This window comes from Pagrus major, chromosome 20, assembly GCF_040436345.1.
Source record: "Pagrus major chromosome 20, Pma_NU_1.0".
NCBI classification, from domain to species: domain Eukaryota; kingdom Metazoa; phylum Chordata; class Actinopteri; order Spariformes; family Sparidae; genus Pagrus; species Pagrus major.
Genome location: NC_133234.1, coordinates 11,286,334 through 11,296,952, shown reverse-complemented (window position 1 = coordinate 11,296,952; position 10,619 = coordinate 11,286,334).

Genomic DNA, 10,619 nt, shown 5'->3' with positions numbered 1-10,619 from the left:
CAACCTCTCTGCTCTTTAAGACCTCTCTTATACATGAGCCTTCTCTTTTTACGTCTCCCTCTCTCTCATCCGTCCTCCCTTCCACCCATCATTCATCTTTCTCTATATCGCTCCCTAAATATCCTTTCTGCTCAGATACAGGCCATGTTATGAGGCCAGCAACTGCTGACTAGATGGGCCGTGATACAGTCAGCCTCATCTGGCCTCACCACCTGAGATTGGCTTGTTGGGAGATATGCTTGTAAATGTAAAATACAGCTTGACACGGTGCACGGCTCTCTATTACTGCTGCTTTTTACAGTCAAAAGAGAGGGTGCAAAGGTTGTGTGTGTGTTGGAGTGTGTGTTTTATTACGTTCAAGCCAATATATCAAGCTGAAATTATCTTTACTAAATATCACAAAATACCTGTTTCGATGTAAATTAATTGTCATGTGAGGGCTCCCAGTTTAACTTCTACACAGCCATTTTGGTCATGTTGTAAAGAAATATCATCTCTCTGGGAGATAAGTGTCCCCTAATGACCTACAGTACAATAAATAATGTTTCAGAGGTTTTATCACCCTGAAAAAAAAATGGAAAACACAGAAGGGAGAAGACTTTTATATCATAAGATTGGGAATTTCGGCTTTCAGTTAATAGTGTAGATTCAAGAAGCAAACAGGAAATGTGGTAAGAGAGAGGAAAATGCAACTAAGGTCCTGTCACTACCCAATCTGAGTCGCTGCCACTGACTGTAAAAATAGTGTACAGGGCCATTGTGATGTCACTCTCAGGTTTCTGAAGAACAAAAATGAAGTTCTAAGTAGCCAGTACCAGCCGCCACCATCTTGACAGTCCCCGACTCAACTGCCTAACTCCCTGCTAATCAAGAGTGGGCAAAATGGTGGAGTGTGGGTGGAGCTGAAGTGAGCCCAGATAGTTAAACTAGCCTAATTAGCTGGAAGCTACCTAATTAGCTGGATGCTAACAAGCTATCTATGTTCACACATATGTTAAGGCAGGTGAGAAAGAAAGACATAAATCCACTTTTAAATCCCAAACACTGTGCTCTTCTTGACCCCGGGTGTTTATTCCTCCAGAGGCTTGGGCTCTGCCCACGGCTGTCTCCTCCAGAGCCCACCGTCACTAGTTAATCCAAAACAATGGCATTTGTCCCTCCACTCTGGTCTGTTAGTCCAATTAAGAGCACAGCAAGCCATTTTTTTGTCCAATATTTGCACAAAAAATTCTCCAAAAGGGATACGGCCAATAGGTGATGATCAGGGTCTTGAATAAGCTGAGGTGAAGCCAAACAGACAGCTCACGGCTAGCCACACAGTGGCCACACCTCTAATTTATGTATAATTTTAAGCCTTAAAGATGCAATATGTAAGAATTGGCCACTTGTTGAAGTCATTCTCACAACAAGTAGTGTGCAGCCACCAGAGTAACCACTAACTGCTGCCAACTGTAGCTACCGTCAGTCAGTTAGCTCAGTTAGCCGTGGAGCTAACTGGCTGACGGTTGCCACAGGAAAGTGTTGGTTGCAGTTATGGGCCAGGCTGGGGCTAGCTAGTAAGCATGGTCATAGGAGCCCATATTAAAATGGCCAACTTTACAGCAGAAGTAAACATGTTTACAGCCTGGTACCAAAACAGGTTTGGTCTCTACAGCGTATTTCCCTGCTCATGACAATTGTGCAGGAGTGAATTTTTATATGATTAAGTTATTAAAAAATAATAAAAATCATATAATCAATTATTTTTACCAGCTAGCCCCAGCCTGGTCAAACACTTCTAATCTCAGCCAAGCATGAAAACAGTTTTACACATTTTTGCCGTTTCCACTCGTTTCTTCTTTCTTTTGTGCAAATTGAAATATGCATGAAAAAAGGTGGATGGAAAACCACCTCTAGAGATCATCTAAAAACTTGCACCCTGACTAACAATACAAAAAAGCAGTACATTTTCATCCAACCTGAGGGGGACTGACCATGTCAAACAAAACACAGACCCAAACAGACCTAAAAGGTAAGAAACATTGTGTATTTATGTACATTATACTGTACATTACATTCAACATCTTGCATCAGATGAGCTAGTACACTCTGGTTTTCCACAGCACAGGGCTAATGATTTTCAATGGTTGTCTTATCGTCAAGAACTCCAACGAAAAGACCAAAAGAATCATATACTAAGTGTAATGCACTGAAGCTTAACCATGTGTGTCATAGACATCCATTCTATCCAATAATTTTAAAAAGTACAAAAGGGTAGGGAAGTATTGATGATGATTGATGATAATAAAAAATATAGAAAAACATGAGCTTTGTCGGTAAACATCGATTTTTTTTTTCTATCATTCTCTCAGGAGCAGCTGTATTTTTATGTTTCCCTTGTGTCTTTCTTTTCCACAAGTCTTTCTCAGTCGATGGTCTTTCAGCCTATCACCATGGATACTTTACCTGAATATGCAGGTAAGATGATGATGTTAATTACTGTATGTTCACATATTAATGGAGACTAGAAGTCTTTATATCCACCCTGAAAGCAGAACTGAAGCTCAGCTTGAACAGAATTCATAGAACTGACTAGGCTGGATTTTTCTTCCCTGCTCAGTTTGTAGAAAGCCTTCCACTCGTCCCTTTGTCTGCTTCTCTGAATGCTTCTCTCATTGTCTTCGACTTCTTTCAGATAATCTCATTTAGACTTCCCCTCTTGATTCTCAAGCCTCCTTCTCTCTCTCAGCGGAGCTCCCTGCCTCTCTCCCATGGCTCTGTCTTTCTCTCTCTTTCTCACTCACTTCCTCTAAATGCACACAGTATTGATGTTTTTCTCTCCATCATGGCCCCTGTGATGCTTTTCCTCCTTTCAGTTTTCCCCTTTGTCTCCCACCTTTTATTTGTCAAAGGTTCTCTGTAGTGTTTTCTCCCCAGGTATACTCTCTCCTGCACACAGATGTATAGATATACCCAGCCTTTCACTGAGTTTTTAAAGGCTAAGGCCAATACTGATTTTTGCTCTCAGACTGCTGATGGACAATATATATGTCAATATACAAAAACAACAATTTCCCTGCAGATCAAATTAACTATAAAAATGTCACTGGCGATGAAAGACATGTTAAGTTTTAGGGTCATGGTTCGGTACAACAGTAGACAAAAAAATATGTTGAAAATATCATTTATTGTGAAAAATATAAACACTAAAAGTGTCTCAAAAGTGGAAACTCCTGGAGCTGAACAATGCAGCCAAGGCGGAAGTGCCCAGTGAACTGCAGTTCCTCGAATGGCCCGCTTGAGGCTGGCTACAAACACGGGACTGACCGTGTAAAACAAAACAGAGACCCAAACAGACATTAAGGGTAAGGGACTCAAATTCTAGACTGGTGCTCATTGGTCCATTCAATTGTTCAGATGGACCCACGTCAAGAATGTGACACGTCGTGTGCTTATACTGTGTACTGTACATTACATTCAACATCTTTGCATCAGATGAGCTAGTACACTCTGTTTTTCCACAGCACAGTGCTAATGATTTTCTATGGTTTTCACGCTTGGCTAAGATGGAAATGTTGGTTCATCAACCAAAGCAAAATGTGACAAAGTGCAATAGAATCAGACTCAACAAATAAATCATGACGTACATTACAGCTGAAGCCTCCATCAAGTGAAGATAGAAAAACTAAGAGCAGATGAAAACAGTTGTTCACCGTTGTAGGTTTGACTAGCACTCATTAAATTACTCCATTTTGTTTCTTCTCTTCTTCTGCGTTGGTTTAATGGCACCTGACTGGAAAATTAGCACCACCAGCTGTTTATCTCAACGAACCAACTCCTAATAATTGCACAACAGCAGAGGATGGAAACATACATTCATTTGCATTTTCTTTTGCAGATTTCCTCAAAATTCAGTTAAAATGTAATGCCAAGTTTTGATTGATATGACTTACACGGAAATTACTTTTGAAGGATAAGTGTAAATGTCTCTGCAGATGTACGCACAGAAAGGTAGAACAGGTAACCGAAGATTTGTAGCGGTTCACTGAGGAGCCCTTGAGCAATGTGTGTGGTCCTGTGTAATACGTTGAAGTAGTTAAAAACGAAGCACTGGAGCATTTGGCATTGTATTTCTACTACACTGTTGAACTCGCAATGGACAATTTTAAAAAAAGCTTTTCTCCCATAAACAGTATTATTTCTCAAGATTTGTAAACAGGCTCCGATGCTCTCCTTTCAAACACTTGGTCAAAATGGAAAATTACCATAAATTAAACTAAAAGGAGGAGCGGAGGTGAGACATAAATCACCAAAACTTATTCTTGCTATGAGTTGGCCATCAGTTCAGCTAACATCCACACACGACCACCTAAAATTGTGTCACTGAGGGGGCTTGCTATAACTCTCAGTGTGTGTGTGTGTGTGTGTGCGTGTGTGTGCGTGTGCGTGTGCGTGTGTGTTTAGAGGGTTTTGGTGGGGTCACGTCAACAGACAGTCAGTGATATAATTGCACCTCATTAGTCGGACAGATTGGCGCCTTCCACTCCCTCTCCATTTTCCTCGCTCCGGACGACCCCATAGGACGGCTGCCACTCAGAAGAAAGTCATTAACCAATCACAGCGTGGCGTTTGTCACTAAGGGAAAAATAATGATAATCGTAATCCTTAGGATCTCCCAGATAACTAATTTATTTCATTTAAAAGCCAAATTACAGTGCTCAAATGCAGCGGAGGCCACAGTGGCACTCAAAGCGGAGCGTCGGAGAGGGCTGAGCGCCGTGTCGTGTCTTCATTAACTGTGCGAGAGGGAACCAAAGACTCTGCACGCAATTAATGCAACATCACAGCACTAACGTTTGTCTCTCGCCCCCATAGACAGACAGACACACACACACACACACACACACACATGCACTGAGTGACATAGACACAACAGAGCACTGCTCATTACTTCTGTGCAGGTCTGGTCTCCATGGTCTGGATGATGTGATGGGGGCTGTGGGAGCAGCCTCCCAGTTGTCTGACACACACACATATGCAGACACACACACGCACCTAGCTTCACCTGCTATAGGGGATCAGGATGAGGGAAACCTCTGATTCACCGCCTTTTATCTCGGGCGCATACAGACACACAGAAACTCTCTCTCTCTCTCTCTCTCTCTCTCTCTCTCTTACAAACACACACACACACACACACACAGTCACATCTTGATTAAGCAGCTTAGGTGGTCCCGGGGAAATACACTCATCTCTGTCTGTCTCTCTGCCTCCCCCTCTCTGGCATGTTGTTATCTCCAGGGTCCAAATGTTTGGAGATATCTTCACACACACCTGATGGCAAACAACCTCAGTTGTCTCGGCGGCCTGTCCTTCTTCTAACAGGCTCCTGCAGCCTTGACCGGACCCACAGCCTGTTTACAAAGGGTCAGCCCCAACACGCTATTTAGCCCTGTTTGTCAAAGGACAGAAACAGACAGGTATAAAAAAAAATCCTTCTCTGGAAAATTGGATTCTGAGCAACTGAGGAAATTCATTTGCATTTTGTTATAAAATGAGAATGTATTCTACTGAATAGTGGTCCACTGTTTCCCATGTTAGTAGAGAAAATGAAATTCAGTTGAGCTCATTTTCTGGTCGATTTCCCTATTCTTCCTTTGTTTTTATCTATTGAGCGTTTGTTAAAGGAACAGTTCACCCAAAAATGAAAATTCAGTCATTATCTACTCACTCCCACGTCAAAAGTCAGGGGAAGTTTTATAGTCCTCAAAACATTTCTGGAGCTCCAGAGTGAAACAGTTTGGCAGCATTCTCCGAAAAAAACTTAAGCAGGTGGGAACTTGTTTTTAAAGTTAAAAAAACAACAACAAAAAATAAAATATAATGGCTCCATACAGCTCATCCAGCAACATCCAAGTCTTGACGCCTAATGCGTCACCAGGCTCCCAATACCTGAGATTGAAATTGATTCAAAAAGACGTCACGTACACCATCTATGCGGTCGAGCTCATGCCGACGCTTTTAGCCTAGCAGCTACAGTGAAGATATATATATATATATATATATATATATATATATATATATATATATATACATATATAAAAGGGGTGTAATTAACGTCTTTTCAAATCAATTTGTGATCTTGGCACTGCCCGAGACTTGGATTACGCCTGACGACGAGCTGTATGGAGCCATTTCATGTTTTTTTTCCAGTTGTTTTTTGACTTTTTTAAAATAAGACCCCATCTACTTCAGTTGTTTGGGAGAATTCTGCAACGCTGTTTTGCTGAGAAGCTCCAGACTACGAAACTTCACCCCACTTTCCGTCCGCATTGGGGTGAGTAGATAATGACCAAATTTTTATTTTTGGGTGAACTTCTCCTTTAAATGGTTATTCATAAGCCATGATTGTATTAGTACTTGTTCATGTTCAAAATCAAGCAAATGTATCTATGGGTATCTCAAAATACAGTTGAACTAAGCAATAACTTAAATTCAAATTAAAACTGATGGTATAACTTTATCTAACTTATCCAAGCTGACAACAGTCAGAACAGCCAGAATCTTGTTTGAGTGTTTATTCTTCTTCATTTTTATTACAAATCAGTTAGCGCATAAAGTATTTGGCTAAACAGGATGAGTGTATTTTTACATGAAATGCCTCTTTAGAGTAGCTAAACTGTAAGTATTAATAAAATAGTCCACCTCACAAGCTATGACTCCAGAAACCTTCAGGGAAGTTGGCCCAACCGCCTGCAAAGACAGAGCATCATAAATCTGTCAGCGTAGTGAGATTATCTCTTTTCTCTCCCTATAGGCCTTCTCCTACTATACTTATCAGAAAAAACAATAGAAACCTAGGTGCACACAGTGACACCCTGTTGGTGATCCTAGATAGATAAACACACCCAGCCACAGGAAAGAGTTCCTCGTCAGTTACGCAGATAGTAAAATAAGTCATAAATCAGTTAATCTACACAGTATGCAAAACATACAGAACAGGCTCATCGGACAACTGACATTTGTGCAGCAGATAACAGAGTGTTTGTGAAGGGCGAAGTCTTTGCATGATTACAGGTATGTCACTCCTCTCACACCTTTTTGACTTTTAAAGATAATTACCAGTAAGCAGAATAGTCGGCCTCATGTTTGATGTCTTCAGTTACAGGTCATCCGCAGGTTAATTCAAATTCATACTCCTCCCTTCTTTACATGTGAGATGAGTCAGACTTCAGGAGTGAGAACATAGTTCTTCATGATGATGGTTTTCTTTGGTCAGCATTGTAGGAAATTGTGCAACATACTTGTTCAGTAAATAGTTCTCTTACTCTTGTGATCAAAAAACATGAGGAAGCTCAATTCAGAGGTCGTTCTAAAAAAAACCCCGCTTTCCAATAAATAATAAATATCAACCCAGCTCATTTTCAGGCTCAAATCAACAATTTCTAGATTAAGCACCACCCACTTCTGGTTTAAGCCCCTCCCATTCTGAGTACAGGTATAGATCGGCTACATATAACTTAGTTTGTTTAAACAGATACAGATACAAATTCTGGTGTACTCGCTCATCCCTATTAAAGACCCTTATAAAATGACGTGGCTTGTTGTTTTCCACAGTTTGGTAATTACTATCTACTATCTGTAATATAGGGCTTTCTTGGTGAGACAACAAGCAGGTTGTTTTTCGGTATTTGTTTGTGTTTCTGTATTTAGTTGTTTTTACCATATGTGAGAAAATATTGCAGCCATGTTGCTCTTACAAGGTAGTCGGTTATTTTTTTTTCCACAGCAGTGTTATAATATATAATATAAGCCTGGTTTGTACCAGTTTGCTGCATGACGATGCTGTACTTTACTATGTAGGCTGCTGCCATCATTTACACACATACTGACAGAGAAGTGCATGTTATACGGATATATTTACCATTATCCCAGTGCATTATTCCAGCTGTCCATCATACAGACTTGAAACCTCACAACACCTACAGTTTATCACTGCTAAGCCATCTTTACTTTTTATGAATGACACCATTAAGTAATTACAGAACACAATGCAGAAGAATATGTTGTTTTCACCTGCTCACATCATAGTAAGCCTTAATCCTCACTGTACATAGTTACACAACTCTGTGTGACAGCTAAACCATGGTGAGGAAATTCCTGCTGTGGACTGGCAGGAACGAAACAGAGGGATGATTGACATGAACACACAAAAACACAATTTGCACAAACTGTATTATCTCCTTCTATCTATTACGCACACACACACCTGTGTTGTGGTTGAGTGGGCTCTGCTCAGCACGTAATGACTGTGCTATGTGTTTTTTATTTTTCTTGCTCCCATACAGTTGACTCATGGTCCGCTGCTTAGTATTCGTGTGTGTGTGTGTTTGTGTGTGTGGCTGTGTGTGTCGAAAACGCTAACAGAGTTCACTCTTCTCACATTCACAATAACTGATGATGTGGTGTGATCGGTGACTGTAGCCAAAACTATTGCAGACAGGTTTCAAAATGAGCTGGAGGAGGAGCTGTTCAATTTTTCATCTGACTGGCCGTTGAAAGCCTGAGCTGCTTGTGTAAATACACAATGACACACTCACATGTGTGCACACGCTCACATGTACAGATGCACAAACACACACACAGCCTTGTAGCAGAATAAGTAACTGATAAAAAGGCAGCATGAAAAAATAATTCACGCTACTTCATCCTCAATCTTTGTTTTTCTGGTTTAGTTCACACGCGCAAACAACGGCGTGAAAACACACACAGGCACACACACGCACACATGCACAGGGACAGGTATATCATGCATTCTGGGCCTACAGTGCCAAGGCGTTCAGTAATTGAAAACAGGGCTGAATAATCTGAGAGAATGACAGCCTTGAAAGATTATGTGAACTCAAACATTAACACAATTAAGTGTGTGAGCACTGGAGTATGTCGCAGCATTAGACACTGTCTTAATAGTCCCCCAGCACAAAGACAGAGGAATGTGTGCGAGTGTGTGTGTGTGTGTGTGAGGAAGAGAGAAAGAGAGCGAGAGTGCATGCATGACAACCCATATCACCATGGTGCGATGAAGAAAGACCAGAAGCAAAGCGGAGGCTGCTTTTAAAGCACCGAATGTTGCAAAACAAAGAAACATGCTGCTGTTTTCTCTGTAATATCAGTTTGATTACAAAACCAGAAATGCAAGCAGGTGCCTCCTGAAACCCTGCGAGGGGGGGGGGGGGACACACTGATAACAAATAGTGTTATTTTTTATAGCAGTGATCCGGTTGTTAAAGACAGACGCTTTATCAGACAGTGAGCAAATGATTCAATTGTCTCCTGGTGATTCCGCGCCTTAGCAACAGCCGCCGGGTCGGTGTGGCGACGGCCCAGTTCTGATTTATCTAGCGGGCTACACTCAGGTGCTGTTTTGTTAACAGGATTGCAGCCATTTATAACTGTGTTTCATTACTGTACTAAGAGCCGATAAGATGATCACTCACGCACACGTACACACACGTTTGCGCAGGCAGAGGCGCTAATTCAATCCGCTGACAGGGAAACACGGCAAACAACATCCATTATGGCCTCAGAGCTAATTGGTAATGGGAGGGGGGGTGATGGCGAGGGGGGAGAAGGGAGGGCTGGGTAGAGGAGGAAGCCTGGGTTTGGTGGGGGATTTCTACAATGAGGATATTTCCTCTATTTTTCACCACCTATTGTTTGCAATTACTCATCACATCTATCTCTGCCACTTTCGTCCCACACCTCAAAACCGGACAAGGCACTTTTTCAGAGTTCATCTCTTCTTCCCTCTTCTTTGGAAGAAAGGCATGGTCGGCAGGTGAAGTCCCAATGAGAATACCTGGAAGGAGGAAGCCTGGGTGGTTTAGTGGACAATGTCTACAACGGGAACACTTCCTCTGTTTTTCATATTGTTTGCAATCACTCACCACATCTATCCCTCTCACTTTCGTCTTACACACCCCTTCTTTTATGGAAAAAAGGCGTTGTCTGCAGGTGTAGTCAAAATGAGAATACCTGCCTGTAAACCAAACACATCCATCTGACCAGCAGCAAACTGTAAAGCCCAAAACAAAGATGGCATCTTTGCCCCAGGTGGCATCAAACTACTGGCGACATTTAATCATTCCCTCCTCCCTCCCCGATCACCTGACTCACCATTACAATTAGAGATAAATCTCCTCCCGTATGCAGCAGAAACAGCGGGGGGACAGACAAGGTAGTGATGAATTACCGTCATTCATGCAAAGACAAGATCTTTTAAGGATTCCTGGCTTTGGCTCTGTTTATTTACTTCCTCCATCACACCACATCAGCAACAGAGTGATGGTGGATGAGTGGCTGAAAAGGCAGGCAGACCGTCAGACAGATGGAGTTGCGGGGAGGAAATAAATAATGCCAGTGGAGGTGTTTGAGAAGAGGAGAAAAAGGAGAGGGGAAATTACAATAAAGAGAGAGAAGGGGGAAAGGAAAGAAGAGCGCAGCGGGGCAAGATTTGAATGCCCGGGGTAGAGAGACAGATAAACAGATAGAGGCGAGACAGAAGAGCGATGGATGAGCAGATTTAGAGGGCAGGAGATAAGAGGAGAGATAAAAGCATGGAGGAACAGAAGGAGAGGAGG